This window comes from Podarcis bocagei, assembly GCF_964188305.1.
Source record: "Podarcis bocagei genome assembly, chromosome: 16".
Taxonomy (NCBI): domain Eukaryota; kingdom Metazoa; phylum Chordata; class Lepidosauria; order Squamata; family Lacertidae; genus Podarcis; species Podarcis bocagei.
This window is the reverse complement of record NC_138142.1, coordinates 44,306,039-44,325,299: the sequence shown is the minus strand read 5'-3', so window position 1 is coordinate 44,325,299 and position 19,261 is coordinate 44,306,039. Positions and strand designations below refer to the sequence as shown.

At 51.1% G+C, this 19,261-nt stretch overlaps 2 protein-coding genes and 1 long non-coding RNA gene across 5 annotated transcripts in view; 2 read left to right on the top strand and 1 right to left on the bottom strand.

The window, feature by feature from the left end:
- LOC308575124 (uncharacterized protein) overlaps window positions 1-19,261 on the top strand; it is a 467,635-nt gene that overhangs the window by 81,723 nt on the left and 366,651 nt on the right. Inside the window, exon 1 of one of the 3 annotated variants that reach the window (XM_081173646.1) lies at window positions 17,986-18,253. The exons of 1 other annotated variant lie outside the window; for it this stretch is intronic. The gene's annotated coding sequence lies outside the window, so the exon portion shown is untranslated. Of the gene's footprint in view, window positions 1-17,985; window positions 18,254-19,261 lie in introns of those variants that run through there. One more of the 3 variants, XM_081173645.1, reaches the window with a different exon arrangement.
- The window catches only part of LOC308575331, a 246,966-nt gene that overhangs the window by 140,974 nt on the left and 86,731 nt on the right, over window positions 1-19,261 (top strand). The gene's annotated exons all lie outside the window — the stretch shown is intronic.
- Window positions 1-19,261, bottom strand: part of KIRREL1 (kirre like nephrin family adhesion molecule 1) — a 108,320-nt gene that overhangs the window by 77,302 nt on the left and 11,757 nt on the right. The window lies entirely within an intron of this gene.

Genomic DNA, 19,261 nt, shown 5'->3' with positions numbered 1-19,261 from the left:
TGGCCATCTGTCACGAATGATCTAGCTGAGATTCCTGCATCGCAGGGGGTTGGACCAGATGACCTTCAGGGTCCCTTCCAACTCTGAAATTCTACAATTCAACTCTGCTCCATGTTTGGGGGGTGAAATTTGCCCTCAAATTGGGAGCCAGGCAGAGGGAAGACAAAAATGGTCCCACATCTATCTACGCAGGTGTAAAGGTAAAGGGACCCCTGACCCTTAGGTCTAGTCATGGCCAACTCTGGGGTTGCGGCACTCATCTCACTTTACTGGCCAAGGAAGCCGGCGTACAGCTTCCAGGTCATGTGGCCAGCATGACTAAGCCGCTTCTGGCGAACCAGAGCAGCACACGGAAACGCCATTTACCTTCCCGCCGGAGCGGTACCTATTTATCTACTTGCACTTTGACGTGCTTTTGAACTGCTAGGTTGGCAGGAGCAGGGACCGAGCAACGGGAGCTCACCACATCACGGGATTCGAACCACCGACCTTCTGATCAGCAAGTCCTAGGCTCTGTGGTTTAACCCACAGCGCCACCCGCGTCCCTATCCACGCAGGTGAGCTCACTGTAAATCAGAGAACATACACACTCAGCCCTACGCCAAGGGATTGTTTCCCTCCCCGCTGTAACCATTCACTCATACTGCCATTTCTCAATGGGTGACGACAAACAGCACCAATATTATTATTTGTCTCTATTTGCCCATCCTCATTCTCCTCCCAGCCTGGCTTTGGTCTTGTTCACAGGAATCTAAATTTCTGAGGCTGTCAAAGAACACCAAGCAACACTATTTTATTGGCTTGCTTTAATTAATTTGTGTAATGTCCCTGTTAGGAACAATGGCTAATTAAGACTCTGCAGGCCCCCACTAACTGACTGACACACACACACACACACACACACACTCTTTTGGAAAATAGAAGGGGGGAAAAATTTGTAATCATTAATGCAAGAGAAATCTTTCCCAAAGAGTCTGGCATGAGTCCATCAAGCTGATTCGTCTTTTTCTCTTTTAAACACAGAAGTCTTAATGAGATGTCTTTTAATAATGGAGTTATCTTTCAAATCTAAATCAGGGCAAACAGATGTGAGCTGAGATCTGTCATGGTTTTTTTCCTTTCCTTTTTTTAACTCTTTCTCTGGGCAGCTGAGAATATGGAAGATAGTGCTGGCGTGGCCTTGGCTCCATCAATAAGTCCTGTCTCCACCCCAAATGCAAAGGCTTAGCACTCAAATGAGTGGAAATCCCAGGAAACTGAACCTTGGAAGATTCAGGGCAGTTAAAGGGAAGGCCTCCTTCACACAGCACCTCCTTAAACTGTGGAACTCCCTCCCACAAGACCTGGATGGCTTTAAAAGAGGATTGGACAAATTCACGGAGGAGGAGAGTGCTATCGAGGGCTTCTAGTCCCCGTGGCAATAGGGAAGCGGGTGGTGCTGTGGGTTAAACCACAGAGCCTAGGGCTTGCCGATCAGAAGGTCGGCGGTTCGAATCCCCGTGACAGGGTGAGCTCCTGTTGCTCGGTCCCTGCTCCTGCCCACTTAGCAGTTCGAGAGCACCTCAAAGTGCAAGTAGATAAACAGGTACCACTCCGGCGGGAAGGTAAATGGCGTTTCCGTGCGCTGCTCTGGTTCGCCAGAAGCGGCTTAGTCCTGCTGGCCACATGACCCGGAAGCTGTACGCCGGCTCCCTCGGCCAATAAAGCGAGATGAGCGCCGCAACCCCAGAGTCATCCACGACTGGACCTGATGGTCAGGGGTCCCTTTACCTTTACCTTAGCCACCATGGCTTGGCTTTGCAATGCTTCTGAATGCCTGGCGCTGGAAGCCACAGCAAGGGAGGGGACCCTTGTGCCTGATTTCTGCTTGTGGGTTTCTCACAGGCCTATGGTTGGCCACTGTGAGAAGAGGAAGCTGCCTGGGCCCCTGGCGTAATCTCTCCTTCATGTAGCCCCACTTCCAAACCACATGCATAATTCCACCTCTTATTTTTAAATTCAGGGAATCATCTGTGTGCCAGGAACAGCTGCATTCTGCAGCCTGGGCCCATCCTGCCCATGGAAAGCATTTCCATGCATGTTGCTCATGATCTGTCCTGCCACCAAGGGGGAGAGCGCTGAGCTCTAACCACTGTCCCCCACTACCACCACCCACCGGAGACTCGTCTGGCCGGCTCCGGTCTGCTAAGGAAGAACTTTCCGATGGCAAGAGCCTGGATTCCCTCGTGGGAGGTTTCTAAAGAGAGCTCGGGTGGCAGCCTGCCAAGGGTGCTTTAGCTGTGATGCCTGCATTGCAGAGGGTTGGGCTGGATGACCCCGGGAGCCCTTTGCCTGAAATCCTGGGGGGATGCTGCCAGTCAGTAAAGGCAATACAAGATGGATCCATTGAGGCATCTCATTTCACACTGGGAGAGGAGGAGGCTGGATTCAGAGGCTCCACCAGGCTCTTTGGGGGAGCAAAACTGAACTTGATATATGTATCCCTGTCTCCCCTCTTCACCCCAGCGCATTCCCACCCCTCACTCGGGTCAGGATCTGCCTCTTTGCGGGGTTAATGGAGGGGCAGCAAAGGCCGCTGTCCTCTGCAGGCATCCCTGCCTTGTTCTGGTGGGCAGGCTCCGTGTTTCCCAAATATTATTTGCAAATCCCATCAGGAAAAATGCTGGAGGTGAGAAGCAGGGCTTTGCGTCTTGCCTCCCTCCCTCCTTCCCAGCTCTTGTGGTTGCAAACTCTGCAGTGATTCCACAGCCCAGGAATTTGAAGAATTTCCTGTCCAGAGTCACTGGAAGACCAGAAAGAGAAAAGGAGGAGAAAGGAGAGGAGGAGGAGGGAAAAAAGGAGCCTTTCCAAATCCTCCCGTCCTTTGTCTGCCTCTGCAAACTCTGTTTTAACTTTGCCAGTGAAGGGAAGCAGGCGAGGCCTCAGAAAGAGAAAAATCAAGCAAGGCAGAGAGAAGAGAGGAAAAAGCGCTCCTTCTGCCCCGGAGCCCATGACACTTCTTTGCATTTTCTCCTTCCTGGAAAAAACAAAAAAGTTCGGAGCCAGATTTGCCAGGGAGGCCAAACCAAAGTCTCAAAGGGTGGAGTTTTGGAGGGCTGAGAAAGCCTGCAGGCTTGGCCTTTTGCTGACAAGGGAAAAGCCGTATTTAAAAAGGAAGCCTGGAGGAAAAGAAAGGAGTGGGAATGGAGGGAGCTGGATGCCAGCCCTGCTCTTTCTGTTTACATACCATAATAAAACTCTGTCCCTACTAACATGGCTGCAAAAGACCACATTTCCCATACGCTTCAGGCAGGTTTTGCAAAACAATGTTTAGGGAGGTAATGGCTCAGCTGGATCAGGCCCCAAAGGGCCCGTTGAGTCCAGCCTCCCGCCCCCAGGAATCCAGATAGACTGCCTCCGGAGCTGGAAGTTCCATAGGAGCATCAGAAGCGTCCGGCCACCACTGAGGTTCTGCTGTGGCTCCGTGGCTGGAGGCAGCCATGCTTCTGAATCCCACTGGCTGGAAACCACGCCAGTGCCCTTGCGCCCAGGTCCTGCTCGAGGGTTTCCCTGAGGGCATGTGCTTGGCCACTGCGAGGACAGGAGGAAGCTGCCAATGTCCTGACACGCAGATCTAGGGTGCAGCTGCACTCGGAGTCCTCATCTCAAAAAGGATATTGTCCTTGGAAAAGGTTCAGGAAAAGGCAGCCAGAATGATTAAGGGGAGGAGCAGGAGACGGCGGCACTTGGGACTTTTTAGTTTGGGGAAAAGAGGAGGGAGGACTCATCCACACTGCGCAATGCTCCACACTTAGAAAGCAAGCCTTTCAGCCTCCTTCCGCTTCTCCCACGCTTCCTAGGAACGTCGTTCTCCCTCGGAAAAGCCACTCTTTAGCGCTAAATCAAAAGAATTGGCAATCTGCTGGGAACCTGATTGCCATTTGTTCTGATTCAGCGCTAAACCTCAGGTTTTCCAGGGCGAACGCAGCGGGGCAAAGAGTGTTGTGGATAAGCCCAAAGAGGTCGCATGATGGAAGTTTATAAAACGATTCCTGGCATGGTGAAAGAGGACAGAGAAGAGTTTTCCTCCCTCTCTCCTAACACTGAAACTCCTGGGTGTCCCCTGAAGCTGAACCGTGGAAGACAGATCAAAGGAAGTTCTCCTTCAGGCAGCACAGAGTTGAACGGTGGAACTCCCTCCCACCGGAGGCAGTGATGCCCACCAACTTGGATGGCTTTAAAAGAGGAGAAAGCTGTGCAACAGAAGGCCATCAATGGCTCGGAGTAAGGCCTGTGAATACCAGTTGCTGGAAGCAACAGGAGAGGAGATCCTGCTGGGATCCGGCTTGCTGGTGTTACCGGAATTTTTATAATGATTGGGGAGGGGGTTGCCCCTCCAGCACACAGTGTGCAGCCCTCCTTTGTTCACACACACAATGTCTCCTCAAAGCACCACGTAACGCACTCACACCACACAATTTCCAACGTTGTTCTGTTCAGGAAGGAAATGGATACCAAGGGGGAGAACAGCAGCCTTCTCCCGATCAAAGTGCAGAGTTTGAGGACCGGGACATTTGCAGGGAAACCAAAATGCTTGTTTAAAAAGCTCTTGTACTACCAACCTTACTGTCTGCTTGTGAAACATGGACCACTTATCAACGCCATCTCCAACTCCTCAAAAGATTCCATCAACGGTGTCTCCAAAAATTTTTACACATCAGTTGCGAAGACAGGCAAACTAATCTCAGTGTACTGGAAGAAGCAAAGATCACCAGTGTCAAAGTAATGATTCTTCAACATCAACTTCGTTGGACTGGTCATGTTGTGCGGATGCCTGATGATCGTCTTCCAAAGCTACTACTGTATTCCAAACTCAAGAATGGAAAGCGTAATGCTGGTGGTCAACAAAAGAGGTTTAAAGACTCACAAGGCAAATCTAAAATAATGTAGTATAAACACTGACAGCTGGGAAACACTGGCCTGTGAGTGCTCCAGTTGGAGAACAGCCTTGACCAAAGGTGTCCTGGGCTCTGAAGATACTCGAACTCAGGATGCAAGGGAGAAACGTGCTAAGAGGAAGGCAGGCTTGGCAAATCCACACCGTGATCAACTCCCACCTGGAAACCAATGTCCCCACTGTGGAAGGACGTGTGGATCCAGAATTGGCCTCCACAGTCACTTACGGACTCATTGTGAAAACCATGTTTATGGAAGACAATCTTACTCGGCTAGGAGGGATTGCCAAAGAAGAAGGGACATGAGTGACGGCAGCCATAATCCCTAAAGGGGGAGCTCAGCTCCTCAGCAGCCCCTCTGCCTGAGGGATAATCCCTGGCATCCGAATACCTGAGTGCCAGACAGGTAGCCATTCCAGAAACAGTAAGGAACCCAGATCAAGACAAAAGAGTGTGATTAACTTGGCTGGGAAACAGGGAAATGTAAATATCTCTTTTGCATCCTTTGTTGGGGGTGAGGTGGAAGTCAAGGGAAGGGTGGGGGCAAGCCCTGGGGCTGAGGTTTCTGTCGCCAGACCCTCCCGACTCTGATGCAGCCATGATGTAATTTTAGGGGAGTTGTGGGTATCTTTGTAAAACTGATAAAAGTGGGAGCCAGCCTTTGTTCTGGGCTTCTTCCTGCTTCTCCCATGTGCTGGGTGGGAGTCCTGTTGCAACAGTCTCTGGAATAAAGACCAGGCCTACTGGCTGCTGTTTTGCTTCTATATTCCTGGCTTGTGTCTTTGTTTGGTATTCCAAGGGAGCCCAGGGATTTTCCAGTCACACTGGTTTCCCTCTTAGGCATCTGGTTGGTCACTGTGAGAAGAGGTTGCTGGGCTCGATGGGCCATTGGCCGGATCCATCTCTTCTTAGGTTCCTTCTTTCTAAATCTTGGGGCTCAGGCACAACAACAAAACCCCGGCCCATGTGTTTGTGTGCAACGCAGGAGGCCAACGGACGCAAGCCTGCAAGCCAGCACTGGCTCACTTCTGTGCCTCCAGGCGAAGGTTTTCTGAGTCAGCGTGGAGACGTCAGCAGGGGAAACCCCAGAGGAGCAGAGTCAGGCAGCGGGGTTGGGGCTTTCAACAGCATTTGTCTGTGGGGCGAGAGATTAGGGTGGATCCCTCCAGGCGGACAAACTGCAGCAGAAATAATCTGCTGACGATGTTCCTGGCGGGTTGTGCAACTGGTCCCCGGGCCTTGCAGTCCCAGGCTGGTTTGCACAACAGGCTGCCCTCGCCAAGACGCCAAGCCACTACTTGCACAGATGAACTTTTAGGAGAGGCGCTCAGGAACCAACAGCCTGATTCACAGATCAAGCTTCTTGCGGGGTCTGCAAACCCAGCCCCTTAAATTCTGCAAAAAGCCATATAGGTAAGGTAAAGGTAAAAGGTAAAGGACCCTGGATGGTTAAGTCCAGTCAAAGGCGACTATGGGGTTGCGGCGCTCACCTTGCTTTCAGGTTAAGGGAGCCGGCATTTACCCAACATGACTAAACCACTACTGGCGCACGGAGGACCGTGACGAATGCCGGAGCACACGGAAACGCCATTGACCTTCCTGCCGCAGCGGTAACTATTTATCTACTTGCACTGGCATGCTTTCGAACTGCTAGGTTGGCAGGAGCTGGGACAGAGCAAAGGGAGCTCACTGCGTCGTGGGGATTTGAACCGCTGACCTTCTGATCAGCAAGCCCAAGAGGCTCAGTGGTTTAGACCACAGTGCCACCCACATCCCAACAACAATAAGAAAGCCACATATGTGGCCACATCAGTCCCAAAGGAAGAACCTGAAAGGCACAGAAGCCGAAGAGATGCTCTGCCAGCTGGCCCAGTGGCGAGACGGGCTGGAGGCAGCCTCCCCTGTATTCCTTACTGCACTGACGTCTCATCTTTCCTCCAAGGAACTCAATGCGGCAAGTGTGGCTGCCCTCCTCTCTGCATCACCCACACAACAACCCTGCGAGGGGAGAGCCCTGATCTCATGGTCAGGCCTAGCTTATGTGTTTCCCAGAAGAGGCACCAGGGTGGCCACCGTGAGAAGAGGGTGCAGGACTGAACGGGCCCCCCTGGGCCAGATCCAGCAGCCTTATGTTCTTATTGAACCTCCAGGTCCAGAGGCAGTCTTTCTCAATTCCTAGGTTCCTGGGGGAATTTGGCCACCAAGGGAAGAGTGTGCTGGGCTAGTTGAGCCCCACTGAGGCAGATCCAGCAGCCTACGTTCTCAAGATGGCATTTGTACTCCCATATATTTTAAAAAGCAGAGACATCACCTTGCCAACAAAGGCCTGTATAGTTCAAGCTGTGGTTTTCCCAGTAGTGATGTATGGAAGTGAGAGCTGGACCATCAAGAATGCTGATCGCCGAAGAATGGATGCTTTTGAATTCTGGTGCTGGAGGAGACTCTGGAGAGTCCCATGACTGCAAGAAGATCCAACCTATCCATTCTTAAGGAAATCAGCCCTGAGTGCTCACTGGAAGGACAGATCCTGAAGCTGAGGCTCCAAGACTTTGGCCACCTCATGAGAAGAGAAGACTCCCTGGAAAGGACCCTGATGTTGGGAAAGATGGAGGGCCCAAGGAGAAGGGGAGGACAGAGGACGAGATGGTGGGACAGTGTTCTTGAAGCTACCAGCCTGAGTTTGACCAAACTGCGGGAGGCAGTGGAAGACAGGAGTGCCTGGCGTGCTCTGGTCCAGGGGGTCGCGAAGAGTCGGACACGACAAAACGACTAAACAACAACAATATCTGAAGAGGGCTGGGTTGGTGGAGGATGACCTAAGTGTCTTGGGCAGACTTTCCTGGAAAGAACAGGAATTCAGCATTTCAGGCCAGGGGTGGCCCTCCAGGCTATTCTATCTGGCCCCCAGCACTCTCCCCGTCATGCCTTTCACTGGCCCAGCTTCGCAGCCTCCTTGGGTGCTTTCTCCTGGCCTTGACCCGCCATGATGCCTCTTGCTCCCCTGGATGGGAAGATTGAGAGAGATTACATGCATGGAAAGTCCTCTGGTGGTTGAAACATACAAAGCGAAGGTATTCCTTGCTCCCACATATTTGCCAAGTGTTTGACCCCCCCAGAGGCTGCCTACCTGGGAATGTGACCCGTGGGCTGGGGGGAAAAATCCCCTCCAAAATCCTTGGAAATAGATAATATTTAAATCAAATGCCTCTGTTTTGTGTGCGCAGCCTGCACCTGCCTCCCTCTCTGGAGTCTGCTGTTTTTGTAGAATAAATTGTATTTTCCCCTTCATTTTTTTTTAATTGTTTTGTCGCCCTGAGTGACGCGCAAGTACTAGAATGCTGGAAGATAAATCTTCATATAAATGAGGCAGCATCTTGGGGCTGCGTGCGTTTGGGTTCTGCAGAAAGTTATTTATTTATTTGCTTTTTTAAGGGTTTATTTCAATATATATGTACACCGCTGAAATCACGGAAACCGAAAATATACGTTAAAATAAAATTGGACGTCAGGAGCAAAGTTAGCCTCAGTCCCCCCCCCCCGAAAAAAGAAATCAAATGGGGTTATAAAGATATACACTGCAACAAGAAATTGCATGTTAAAAGCCAGGCCCCAAAAGCAGCGCAGCCGAGGCACTTGCCTAATATCAATGGGCGGGGAGTTCCAAAGGTAATCACCGCCAAGCTGAAGGATTGATCTCTTGCATAAGAACATCAGCAGAGCCTCCTGGATCTAGTCCACCATCCTGTCCTTGCAGTGAACAACCAGGTGTCTCTTTCAGGAAAACCACAAGAAAGATTGGAGCCCAAGAGCGACATGCCCCACCTCCTGCGGCTTCCAAAAAGTGTGATTCAGAAGCCACGGAGAGCCCTCTCCTGCTCCATGAATTTGTCTCCTCCTCTTTTAAAGCCATCCAAGTTGGTGGCCATCACCCTCTCCTGTGGCAGAGAGTTCCACAGTTTAACTCTGCATAGTGTAAAGAAGAATTTTCTTTTATCCCGAATCTTTCAACATTCAGCTTCATTGGAGGTCAGTGAATTCTAGTGTCAGGAGAGAGGGAGAAAGACTTTTCTCCATGCCAACATGCATAATTTCTATCATGTCGCCTCTCACCTGCCTTCTTACTCTGAGCTCAAACATCCCAAACGCTACGCAGGGGAGTCCCTCTGTCCCCTCAGTCATTTGCCCTTTCCTGAACCTTTCCTGTCTCTGCAATTTCCTTTCCAGGTGAGATGGCCAGAATTGGTCACCCAGCATATTCCAAATGCAGCCAAACGAATGAGCCCCAGACAACCTGGAAAACATCTTTCCCCGGTCTAAGAGAGAGAGAGAGAGAAGGAGCCAGCGCAAACACACACACACACACACACACACCCCTTCTTCCTCCGCTTCGCAGGAGCCCTCATTAGCAAAGGCAGGAGACAAGATGCCAACTTTTAGGACGGAGGAAGGAGCGAAGGAATGGAGGAAGGAAAACCCAGATACGACAGAGCCATCAAGACTCAGCTGCCTTAAATTAGGCTCGTTGGAGGAGGATGTCAAAAGGAACAATGAGAAAAGGTAGAGAGGCCGATAAACAAAAACAACCCCCCAAAAGGGCTCTCAAGGCGGATCTGAAGCGTCAGCAGAGATTCCCTCCTTAGGGCAGCAGAATCCCCAGGTCTCAGGCGGGACAAAGTCCTCCTCCGGGGCTCCCAGGCCACGCCCCCTATTCACAGGCCACGCCCCTCATCCTTTGTCTGTCTGGGATGCCTCCTGGAGCCGGGACAATGCCTCTCGTGTGCTCATGTTTGCCTGTAGAAATCTGTCTCTCGCCTGCCTGGAATGTAACCTGCTGTACCTATGAAGAGCCTGGCCGCTGGATCAGGCCAGTGGTCCACCTGGTGCACCATCCCCTTCTCACTGTGGCCAAATACCCCGAAGAACATTGGGATGAGATAGACTGCCTCTGGACCTGGAGGTTCCATAAGAACAGAAGAAGAGTTTCCTGGATCAGACCAAGTTGCTGGCCATCCCTGCCTCCAGTGGCAGGGAGTTCCGCAGTTTATCTGCGTGCTGCATTAATAACTTCATTTTTACACCCCTCGCTCCCCCACTTTTAAGAGAGAAGGGGCAGCTGTTCTTTCAAGAGGGGGGGTGTCATTATACCATTGAGCCAGGATCTCGGTTCAACTATCAATCTGTGTGTGTTTCCATGTGCAGAAATTTGAGTTTGTGAGCAAGCGCAGGGTTGTGGTTTGGGGTGTGTGTGTGTGTGTGTGTGTTTGCTGGAGGCGCAGAGGGGGTGAACTATCCCTATCCAACTTTTATTACAAAATAGGAGAACAATTGTATGCCTGGAGGTGTTTCCATAGAAACACCAAAGAAAGGAAGATGAGGATTGTGTGTGTGTCTCTGTGTGTGTGTGACGTTTTGGAGGCAACAACCCAATCAGAGTAAATGTTTAAAGGCTCGAACAAAAAACCCATTCAGAGATAATTAAGTAAGAGACAGCAGCGGCTTGGATGGTCTCGGGCTGCCATTATCAAGGGAGCGGCTCCGAAGTTCTTGCCGACTCCAGTCTATTATCTGCCCGCCCTCCTTCCCCCAAATAACAAAGTCGGGAAGCCGCTGCATGGAATTTGCCTTTTTTAAAAAACCAGTGCACTCTCTAGAAGGAAGGATCCGTCTCTTGCATTGCGTCTCCCGGTAGATGCCTTTCCCCTCTTTTAAATATCTTTATTTCTTAGAATCACAGAATTCTGCCTTGGAATGGAACCCCCTGGGTCATCCAGCCCGGCTGAAACTCAGGGATCACAACTGAAGCATCCCTGCAGGGCGGCCGCCCGGCCTCTGCTTAGAAACTTCCATTAACCATATAATTGTAGATTTGGGAGGGACCTCCCAGGGCCATCTAGTCCACCCCTGCAATGCAGGAACCACAGCTAAATCATCCCAGACTTTGCCTGAAAATGTGGGTTCAATACCCCTCTTGTTCTTTAAATTTGCCCAGAGACACTCCTTCCCCCCAAAAATACATCATGAAAACCTGGGTTGCTGTACATGACCGTCCACTTAGACCAGCATAAACCAGTAAGACGTGTTCTCATTGAGGGCTCCACAAGTTGGTATAAACTGTTAGAACTGGTCATTGGTTCTCGGGAGAATTTGTGGGCAAAATGAAGCCCTCCTGCAAAGTTGTTTGTGTGCTTTGTTCCTCTCGCCAACCTAAATTTGAGGGTCGGTTTTTCTGCCGGGCCGACACTCCAACCAAGCGCTCCCTTCTAAGTCCTCCCTCTGTGCAGCCACTAAGAGAAATCCAATTCGTGGTTTATCCACCGAGTCCCGATTCTCATTATGGTAGGGATTCAGCGAGGCAGGCTGGGGAAACTTCCTGATGAGCAATTCTACTTATCTCCCTGAACACTCGCTCCCCAATATTGGCCACCTTTGGGCATGCCCACCCAAACTGCCCACAGCCGCCTTTCGGAAGCCATTCTGGACGTCAACACTGTGCTTCTCTCTCCAGGGCAGGCGGCCATGACGGTGAACCAGCCAACAGGCAAGGGGGGTGTTGTAGCCTTTGGCAACCAGAAAACCTCTGGACCAGCCAGCTGGGGGAAACAGGGTCCTGCCCTAGATCAAGGTAGACCGCTGAGGGGAGATCAGAAGAGCCCTGCCACTGGGTCCGGCCAAAGGGGGCCCGTCCAGTCCAGCACCCTCTTCTCACGGTGGACTGTGAGGGGAGAGACTCCACCAGGCGAGGCCTCCATCCACCTGCCTCTGCTTCTCAAGGTGTATTGTATTGTTTTGTGTACTGTGGCTTGCCATTGTTTTATTGATATTATTGTTTAGATATTATTGTAACTGTCGAGTGGATTTCTGTTTAACGTTTATATGCTGATATTATTATTTTATACTATTCTAATGATTGTTGAATGGATGGGGTACAAATAATAAATGATAATTATTATTATTATTACTTTTTTGATGGAGGTTGCCTATTTTAAAGATACGTTTTATTATCACATTTTTGTATTGCATTAGATTCTTATAAGATGTACATTTTTTGTTTCTTCAGCTTGTAAACCGCCTTGAGTATTGTAAGATAGAAAGGGGGTATACAAATTAAAAATGATGATGATGATGGTCAACTACCCCGAAGCACCTAGGAGACTAGATAGACTGCCTCTGGCGCTGGAGGCTCCATAAGACCAGCGGAAGAGTCTGGCCTGTTGAGTCCAGTCTCCTCTTCTCACGGTGACCAACCAGATGCAAGAATTGTGTGTGTGTGATACGTATGTTCCAAACAGCTATAACATCTTAATTGCTTGCTTATTCATTCTCGCTTTTTAAAATAATTTTGTTTTATAAATGATTGTTGGAACCCACTTTTGGAGCTGTCCAGAAGAAATCCCAGTAAAAAGAAGCACAGAATCATAGAGCTGGAAGGGACCTCTGGTGGTCATCTAGTCCAACCCCCTGCAATGTGGCAGAATCTCAGCTAAAGCTGCCATGACAAATGGCCAGCCAGCCTCTGCTTAAAAATCTCCAAGGAAGGGGAGCCCACCAAAACAAAACTTCCAAAGAATCATAAATTCCCTGCCTCCGCCCCCCAAAATAAGCCAAGGTTTGAAACAATGAACTAATAGATTTTTGTTGTGGTGGTGCATGCTCCTTCATGGGAGGCTTTTAAAAGAGAGATTCCTGCATTGCCCTCCGGGTCCCGTCCATCTCTGCGCTTCCTCCAACTCCTCAACCAGCCCTTGGTCTGGTTAATATTCCACGGCCTTTTAAATGTGTCTTTGGGAGGTGCAGGTTGTTGCTCTTGTTTTAAAACTTGTGTTTTTATCTTTTATTCTATTCTGTGAGCCAGACCTTGTGATGGAGGGCGGTGTATGAATTTAATACATACACACATACACACAGTTTCAAGGGGGCTTTGCATAAGATGGAGGGACGCCAGCAGACCACCTACAACACAGAGGCAGGGCGGAAGAGTGGTTAAAGTCCTGGAGCAGGACCTGGGAGGGGCCCGGGTTCAAATTCCCATTCGGCTGTGGAGCTCTCATCACTGAGGGATCTTGGAAGACTGTCTCTCAGCCTACCTCACAAACAGTGATAAAGATGCTACTTTGATGCTGCTACCTTCTTCCTCTCTCTCTCTCTCTCTCTCTCTCTCTCTCTCCTTCCTTCCTTCCTTCGTTCCTTCCTTCCTTCCTTCCTTCCTCTCGCCTTCCAGAGCAAGAGGTTATGAAAATGAGCAGCCAGGCTCTGGGGACTCTAATTATCTGCTAAGTGTGAAAGCCAGAGTGATTAATTAAGAGATAATAAAAAGAAAAAGGAGGCTAGAGAGGGAATAACAGCTGCTTTGATGATAAAACCTGAAGTAAGCCAAGCAATTAGGGGAATCTTTATGAAGAGTTAGCTATAATCCCCCAGTAACTATTGCCAAAGGAAAAAACCAAGTTTGGGGCGGGGGGGGGAGAGGAGAGGAGAGCAGCATGGGAGGGATGAGGAAGAGGCAGCTGCAGGCGTGTGTGCGTGTGCAAGCGTCACAGTCGCTCCCAAAAGCTCCCACAAAAAAGCCAGGGAGGCTGAACCCCACCAAGGACCCTGCGAGGTCCCTTAGGCAGAGATTTAGTGACTGGCCCAGAGTCACGCGGTGAGCTTCATAGCTGAGGGGAGATTTGAACTCTGGTCTCTCCTGGCCCAACACTCTAACCACTACACCACACTGCCTCTCACTTTGGGCTTCTTCACATCCCAATGCCTGGCTTCTCCTTCCTGCAGCAGAAAATTAAGCCAATTCCCAGCCCCTCTCTAATGATTTACCTGCAACCTCCTCCCTTTCTTTCAGCGCTGCCCTTTCCGTCTGACAAGACCCATCCCAGCTTCCTTCCTTCCACGGCGGGTGGGAGGATCAAATTTGGTTTATCATTTAATTGATTTACGTAGGCCTTTCCAAAGAGCCCAATTAACCAGGGAGGCTCGTGATTTATTTATTTTCTGAATCAATACAAGGCAAGATGCAATTGAACATGAAACGATCAATGCAAATAAGCTGGGAGATCCATACAGGTGTGTGCTCAGGGGTGGAGAATTTGTGACCCGCGAAGGGGAGGGGAGGGCAGATCCCAGAGCTTTCTCCCCCCCCCACAAGGACCCGCCTCCCCCCACAGACACAGTGTACCCTGAAAGCCCAGTGGGGTGGGTGGAAAGTGTGGTGCAGTGGTTATAGAGTGTTGGACTCAGGCCTGGGAGCGTCCAGGATTCGAATCCCCCCCTCTGCCACGAAGTTCTCACTGGGTGACACTGGTGCAGTCACTGCCTCTCAGCCGAACCTACTCCACAGGGTTGTTGTGAGGAGCAGAGAGTCACCTGGAGCTCATAAGAACATGAGAAGAGTCTGCTGGATCCGGCCAAAGGGGACCCACCTAGACCGGCCTCCTGTTCTGACAGGGGCCAAGCAGATGCCGCCATGGGAAACCAACCAAGTCAGGATTCGAACACAGACTCCCCTCCCCTCCTGTGGTTTCCAGACCCAATGGCTGCCTCTTCACTATAGAGGCAGAGCGCAGCCACTGTGGCTACTAGCCCTTGATAGCCCTCTGCTCCTCCATGAATTGGTCTGATGCCCTTTCAAAGCCATCCAGGTGGTTCCTGTGGCAGGGAGTTCCCCAGATTATGTGTCCTGAAACTTCCAACATTCAGTTTCTATTGCTATGAGAGTTGGTGGCAATCACTTGGAGGAAAAGCCAGCATACAAATGCAATAAAATGATGATGACGACGACGACGATGATGATGATGATAATAATAATAATAATAATAATAATAATAATAATAATAATAATAATAATAATAATAATAATAATAGAATTATCATAGGATTCTGGAGCTGGAAAGGAACACAACTAAAGCATGGCAGAGGCTTTATTTTTATTTAATACAAGTATTATAATTTATTATTATAATTATTTATTTACGATTTGTGATTTATTATTATGTATTATTAACCACCATAATAATAGATGCACAGCGTGGACCAGGGCTCAGAAGTTCTCTCTTCCACTCCAGGCGCCCCCCGCCCCAGGGCGCAAGGAAAAGACACCCCCCCCCCCGAGTCGCTTTCTGCGGCAGCTCAGGAGGGGGATGAAATTGCCTGGGCTTAGGGGCAGGGAGCATATGCTGGCTTTGTGGCCAGAAGGCCCAGAGTTAAACCCCTTAATCCCCCCAGCAGCCTGGCAGGCCCTGCTGGCAGCTTCAGCCCCAATTTCCTTAAGTGGCTTTTAAAGGAGGGTTTAGGGATGGAGATGAGGAGGCAGCTCCTCCTCGCAGGGAGTGAAGGCCGGCTGGGATTCGCAGAGCCCCGCTGATCCTGCCTGGGCCCATTTTCCCTGCTCTGTCATGGGGCGGCTGGAGACTGGAATGAACCCCCAGCCAGGACACAGCACCCTCTTCTCTCTCACCTAAAGGTCAAGGGACCCCTGACCATTAGGTCCAGTCATGACCAACTCTGGGCTTGTGGCGCTCATCTCGCTTTATTGGCCAAGGGAGCCGGGGTACGGCTTCCGGGTCATGTGGCCAGCAGGACTAAGCCGCTTCTGGCGAACCAGAGCAGCGCACGGAAACGCCGTTTACCTTCCCTCTGCAGCGGTACCTATTTATCTACTTGCACTTTGACATGCTTTCGAACTGCTAGGTTGGCAGGAGCAGGGACCGAGCAATGGGAGCTCACCCCGTCACGGGGATTCGAACCGTCAACCTTCTGATTGGCAAGCCCTAGGCTGTGGTTTAACCCACAGCGCCACCCAAGTCCCCAATCTTGGTAGATTGGTGTAATACAGAATAAAGGTAAAGGTAAAGGGACCCCTGACCATTAGGTCCAGTCATGACCAACTCTGGGCTTGTGGCGCTCATCTCGCTTTATTGGCCAAGGGAGCCGGGGTACGGCTTCCGGGTCATGTGGCCAGCAGGACTAAGCCGCTTCTGGCGAACCAGAGCAGCGCACGGAAACGCCGTTTACCTTCCCACCGGATTGGTACCTATATATCTAATTGCACTTTGATATGCTTTCAAACTGCTAGGTTGGCAGGAGCAGGGACCGAGCAACGGGAGCTCACCCCGTCATGGGGATTCGAACCACCGACCTTCTGATCAGCAAGTCCTAGGCTCTGTGGTTTAACCCACAGCGCCACCCACATCCCAGTTCTCTCTCACTTACGTAATCACATAAGCGAAGATTTCGGGGTTCCCAAAGAGGAAGTCATGCTCCATCAGAGACCCACCCCCAGAAGACCCCTGCACCCCAAACCCCACAGGGGACCAATGAGGAGCCTCTGGGAAGTGGAAGAACAGGGCGGGAGGGTGAGGGGAACAGCCCCTTCCCAGAGACTGGCGTTTCAAGGTAGACTGCCTCTGGACACAGAAGCTCTGCTTAGCTAGCAAAGTTAATGGGCCTCAACAGACCGCTCCCCTCTTGCCTGAATCCCAAAGCCTGTCTAAGCCACTGGCTGCTGCCCTATGTTGGGGGGCCAGCAAGTCGCATCAGCTCATTACACGTCGCACAGAGGATGGCGTTCTTTGGTTAACTGCTCTGGGCATTGCCAGGAGGAGAGGAGGACGGGAGAGCCTTTAATAAATGGAAGGCAGGATAATTTGCAACTGGGGTTGGACTGGACTGTGGCTGTTGGGAGTGCAAGGAAGGGAATCAGGTTGGGAAAATCCCCTCAGTCATGACTCCGAAAAACCTGCCCAGGCTTCTCATCCGAACACTCTTGTCCAAGCTGCCCTGGACATGCCCCTGAGCAGACTCCCTCGGAAGGTGGCGGACTCTAGAGTCTGCCAGTCGGGCCAAAGTGAACCCGTCTAGTCCAGCCTCCTGTTCTCACAGTGAGTGGCCAGACAGATGCCCTAAAGGGAAGCTTGCAAGCTGGGTCCGAGCCCCAGAGCAACTCTCCGCTCCTCTGGTTTCCACAAACTGGTACTCAGAAGCATTGCTGCTTCCAGCTGTGGAGCTCTCCTCCTCTGGGAATTGGCCTAATCCTCTTTTAAAGCATCCACGCTGGTGGCCATTCCTGCCTCCTGTGGCAGAGAGTTCCACAATTTAATTCTGCGCAGAATGAAGCAGGACTTCCCTTTCATCCATCCTAAATCTCCCAGCATTCAGCTTCAAGGGATTCCAGCGTTAGGAGAAGGGCAGGAAAAGCTTCTCTCTGCCCGTTTCCGCTGTGCCACGCATTGTTTTATAAACTTCTATCCTGTCGCTTCTTACTTGCCTTTTCTCTAAACTAAAAAGTCACTGGGGAGTCGCTCCGTCCCCTGGATGACTTTGCCCTGAAACTTTTCAAGCTCCACAATCTCCTTTCTCAAGCATATTGACGGGATGCCCCTGGGGGTCCTCTCCAACACTGCAATCCAAGGCACATCCAGCTCCTTAGAGTAGACCCACTGAAATGAATAGACCCAAGCTGGCCTTCAACTTGGGCCTGGCAGGGGAGAAGATGCTTTTATTTTGGCTTGTGATCGCACTCAGTTCCCCCCCTTATCCTACAAATACGTCCTGCACTTTGCCGACTCCCCCCACTGTTTGCAAGGCACCCCCAAAGGAATGCAAGGAGGCTGCCTTTCCTCACCCCCCTGGGCAAGCCCCCTCCCCCCCACAAGGCTGCCTCTTCCTGCAGCCCCAGCTCACCCCCTGATTCTCGCTGCCACGGGTGGCTGAGCTGCAACAATGGCTCCACTCAGCCTGGCGTGAGATGGAGGGGAAAGGAATCTGCCATCAACACATCGTTGGACGGGCGGGGGGGGGGACACCCAGGCTGCCATTTTGGAGATGGTCAGAGCACCCCCAGCACGCTCCACTGTTGAGGCCCCACAGTAGTAGTAGTGCTGTTGTTTAGTCGTGTCCGCTTCTTCGTGACCCCCTGGACCAGAGCACGCCAGGCCCTCCTGTCTTCCACTGCCTCCCGCAATTTGGTCAAACTCATGCTGGTAGCTTCAAGAACACTGTCCCACCATCTCGTCCTCTGTCGTCTCCTTCTCCTTGCGCCCTCCATCCTTCCCAACATCAGGGTCTTTTCCAGGGAGTCTTCTCTTCTCATGAGGTGGAGCCTCAGCTTCAGGATCAGTCCTTCCAGGGAGCACTCAGGGCTGGTTTCCTTTGGAATGGAGAGGTTGGATCTTCTTGCAGTCCATGGGACTCTCCAGAGTCTCCTCCAGCACCAGAATTCAAAAGCATCCATTCTCCGGCGATCAGCCTTCTTGATGGTCCAGCTCTCACTTCCGTACATCACTACTGGGAAAACCATGGCTTTAACTATACGGACCTTTGTTGGCAAGGTGATGTCTCTGCTTTTTAAGATGCTGTCTAGGTTTGTCATCGCTTTTCTCCCAAGAAGCAGGTGTCTTTTAATTTCGTGACTGCTGTCACCATCTGCAGTGATCATGGAGCCGAAGAAAGTTAAATCTCTCACTGCCTCCATTTCTTCCCCTTCTATTTGCCAGGAGGTGATGGGCCCAGTGGCCATGATCCTCGTTTTTTTGATGTTGAGCTTCAGACCATATTTTGCGCTCTCCTCTTTCACCCTCATTCAAAGGTTCTTTAGTCTTTGCCAAGTCTTCTGCCTGCAAAACGCCCCCCCCCTTGTGGCCCACCTCGCAGGGGTCTGGCAAGAGCAAATCTAGAACCAAGAGCTATCTCAGTGCAGACTATCTGGCCCTTGGCACTTCACCCAGTCCCAGGCCACACACCCTCCCGAAGGACACGGGCCCTTTCCCACATGCCCTTCACATTCTTGGAACTGCAATCATGTCCAGAATCGTAGCATTGGAAGAGACCCTCAGAGTCATCTAGTCCAACCCCCTGAATGGCAGCAATCATAGCCGCTTGCGTCGGTGAATTGCAGGAACCTCTGGTGGAATCTCACTTGGTTGCGCAAAGGCAAGAACCAGCCGTGTTGCTCCACTGACTTCAGCCTCTGCTCCCCACCCCCACACTGGGATAAAAGGTAAAGGGACCCCTGACCGTTAGGTCCAGTTTCGGACGACTGGGGTTGAGGCGCTCATCTCGCTTTACTGGCCAAGGGAGCCAGCGTACGGCTTCCGGGTCATGTGGCCAGCAGGACTAAGCCGCTTCTGGAACTCCCTGTGGAACTCCCTCCCACAAGAGGCAGTGAGGGCCACCAACTTGGGTGGCTTTCAGAGGGTTGCACAAATTCAGGGAGGGGAGGGCTATCGCTGGGTACCAGCCAGGAGGGCAACAATTCTTCTGAAGAAACCACAAGAGATGTGAGCTCTCATGCACTTAAATCCTGCTTGTGGGTTTATGACTGGCCATCTGCTTGGCCA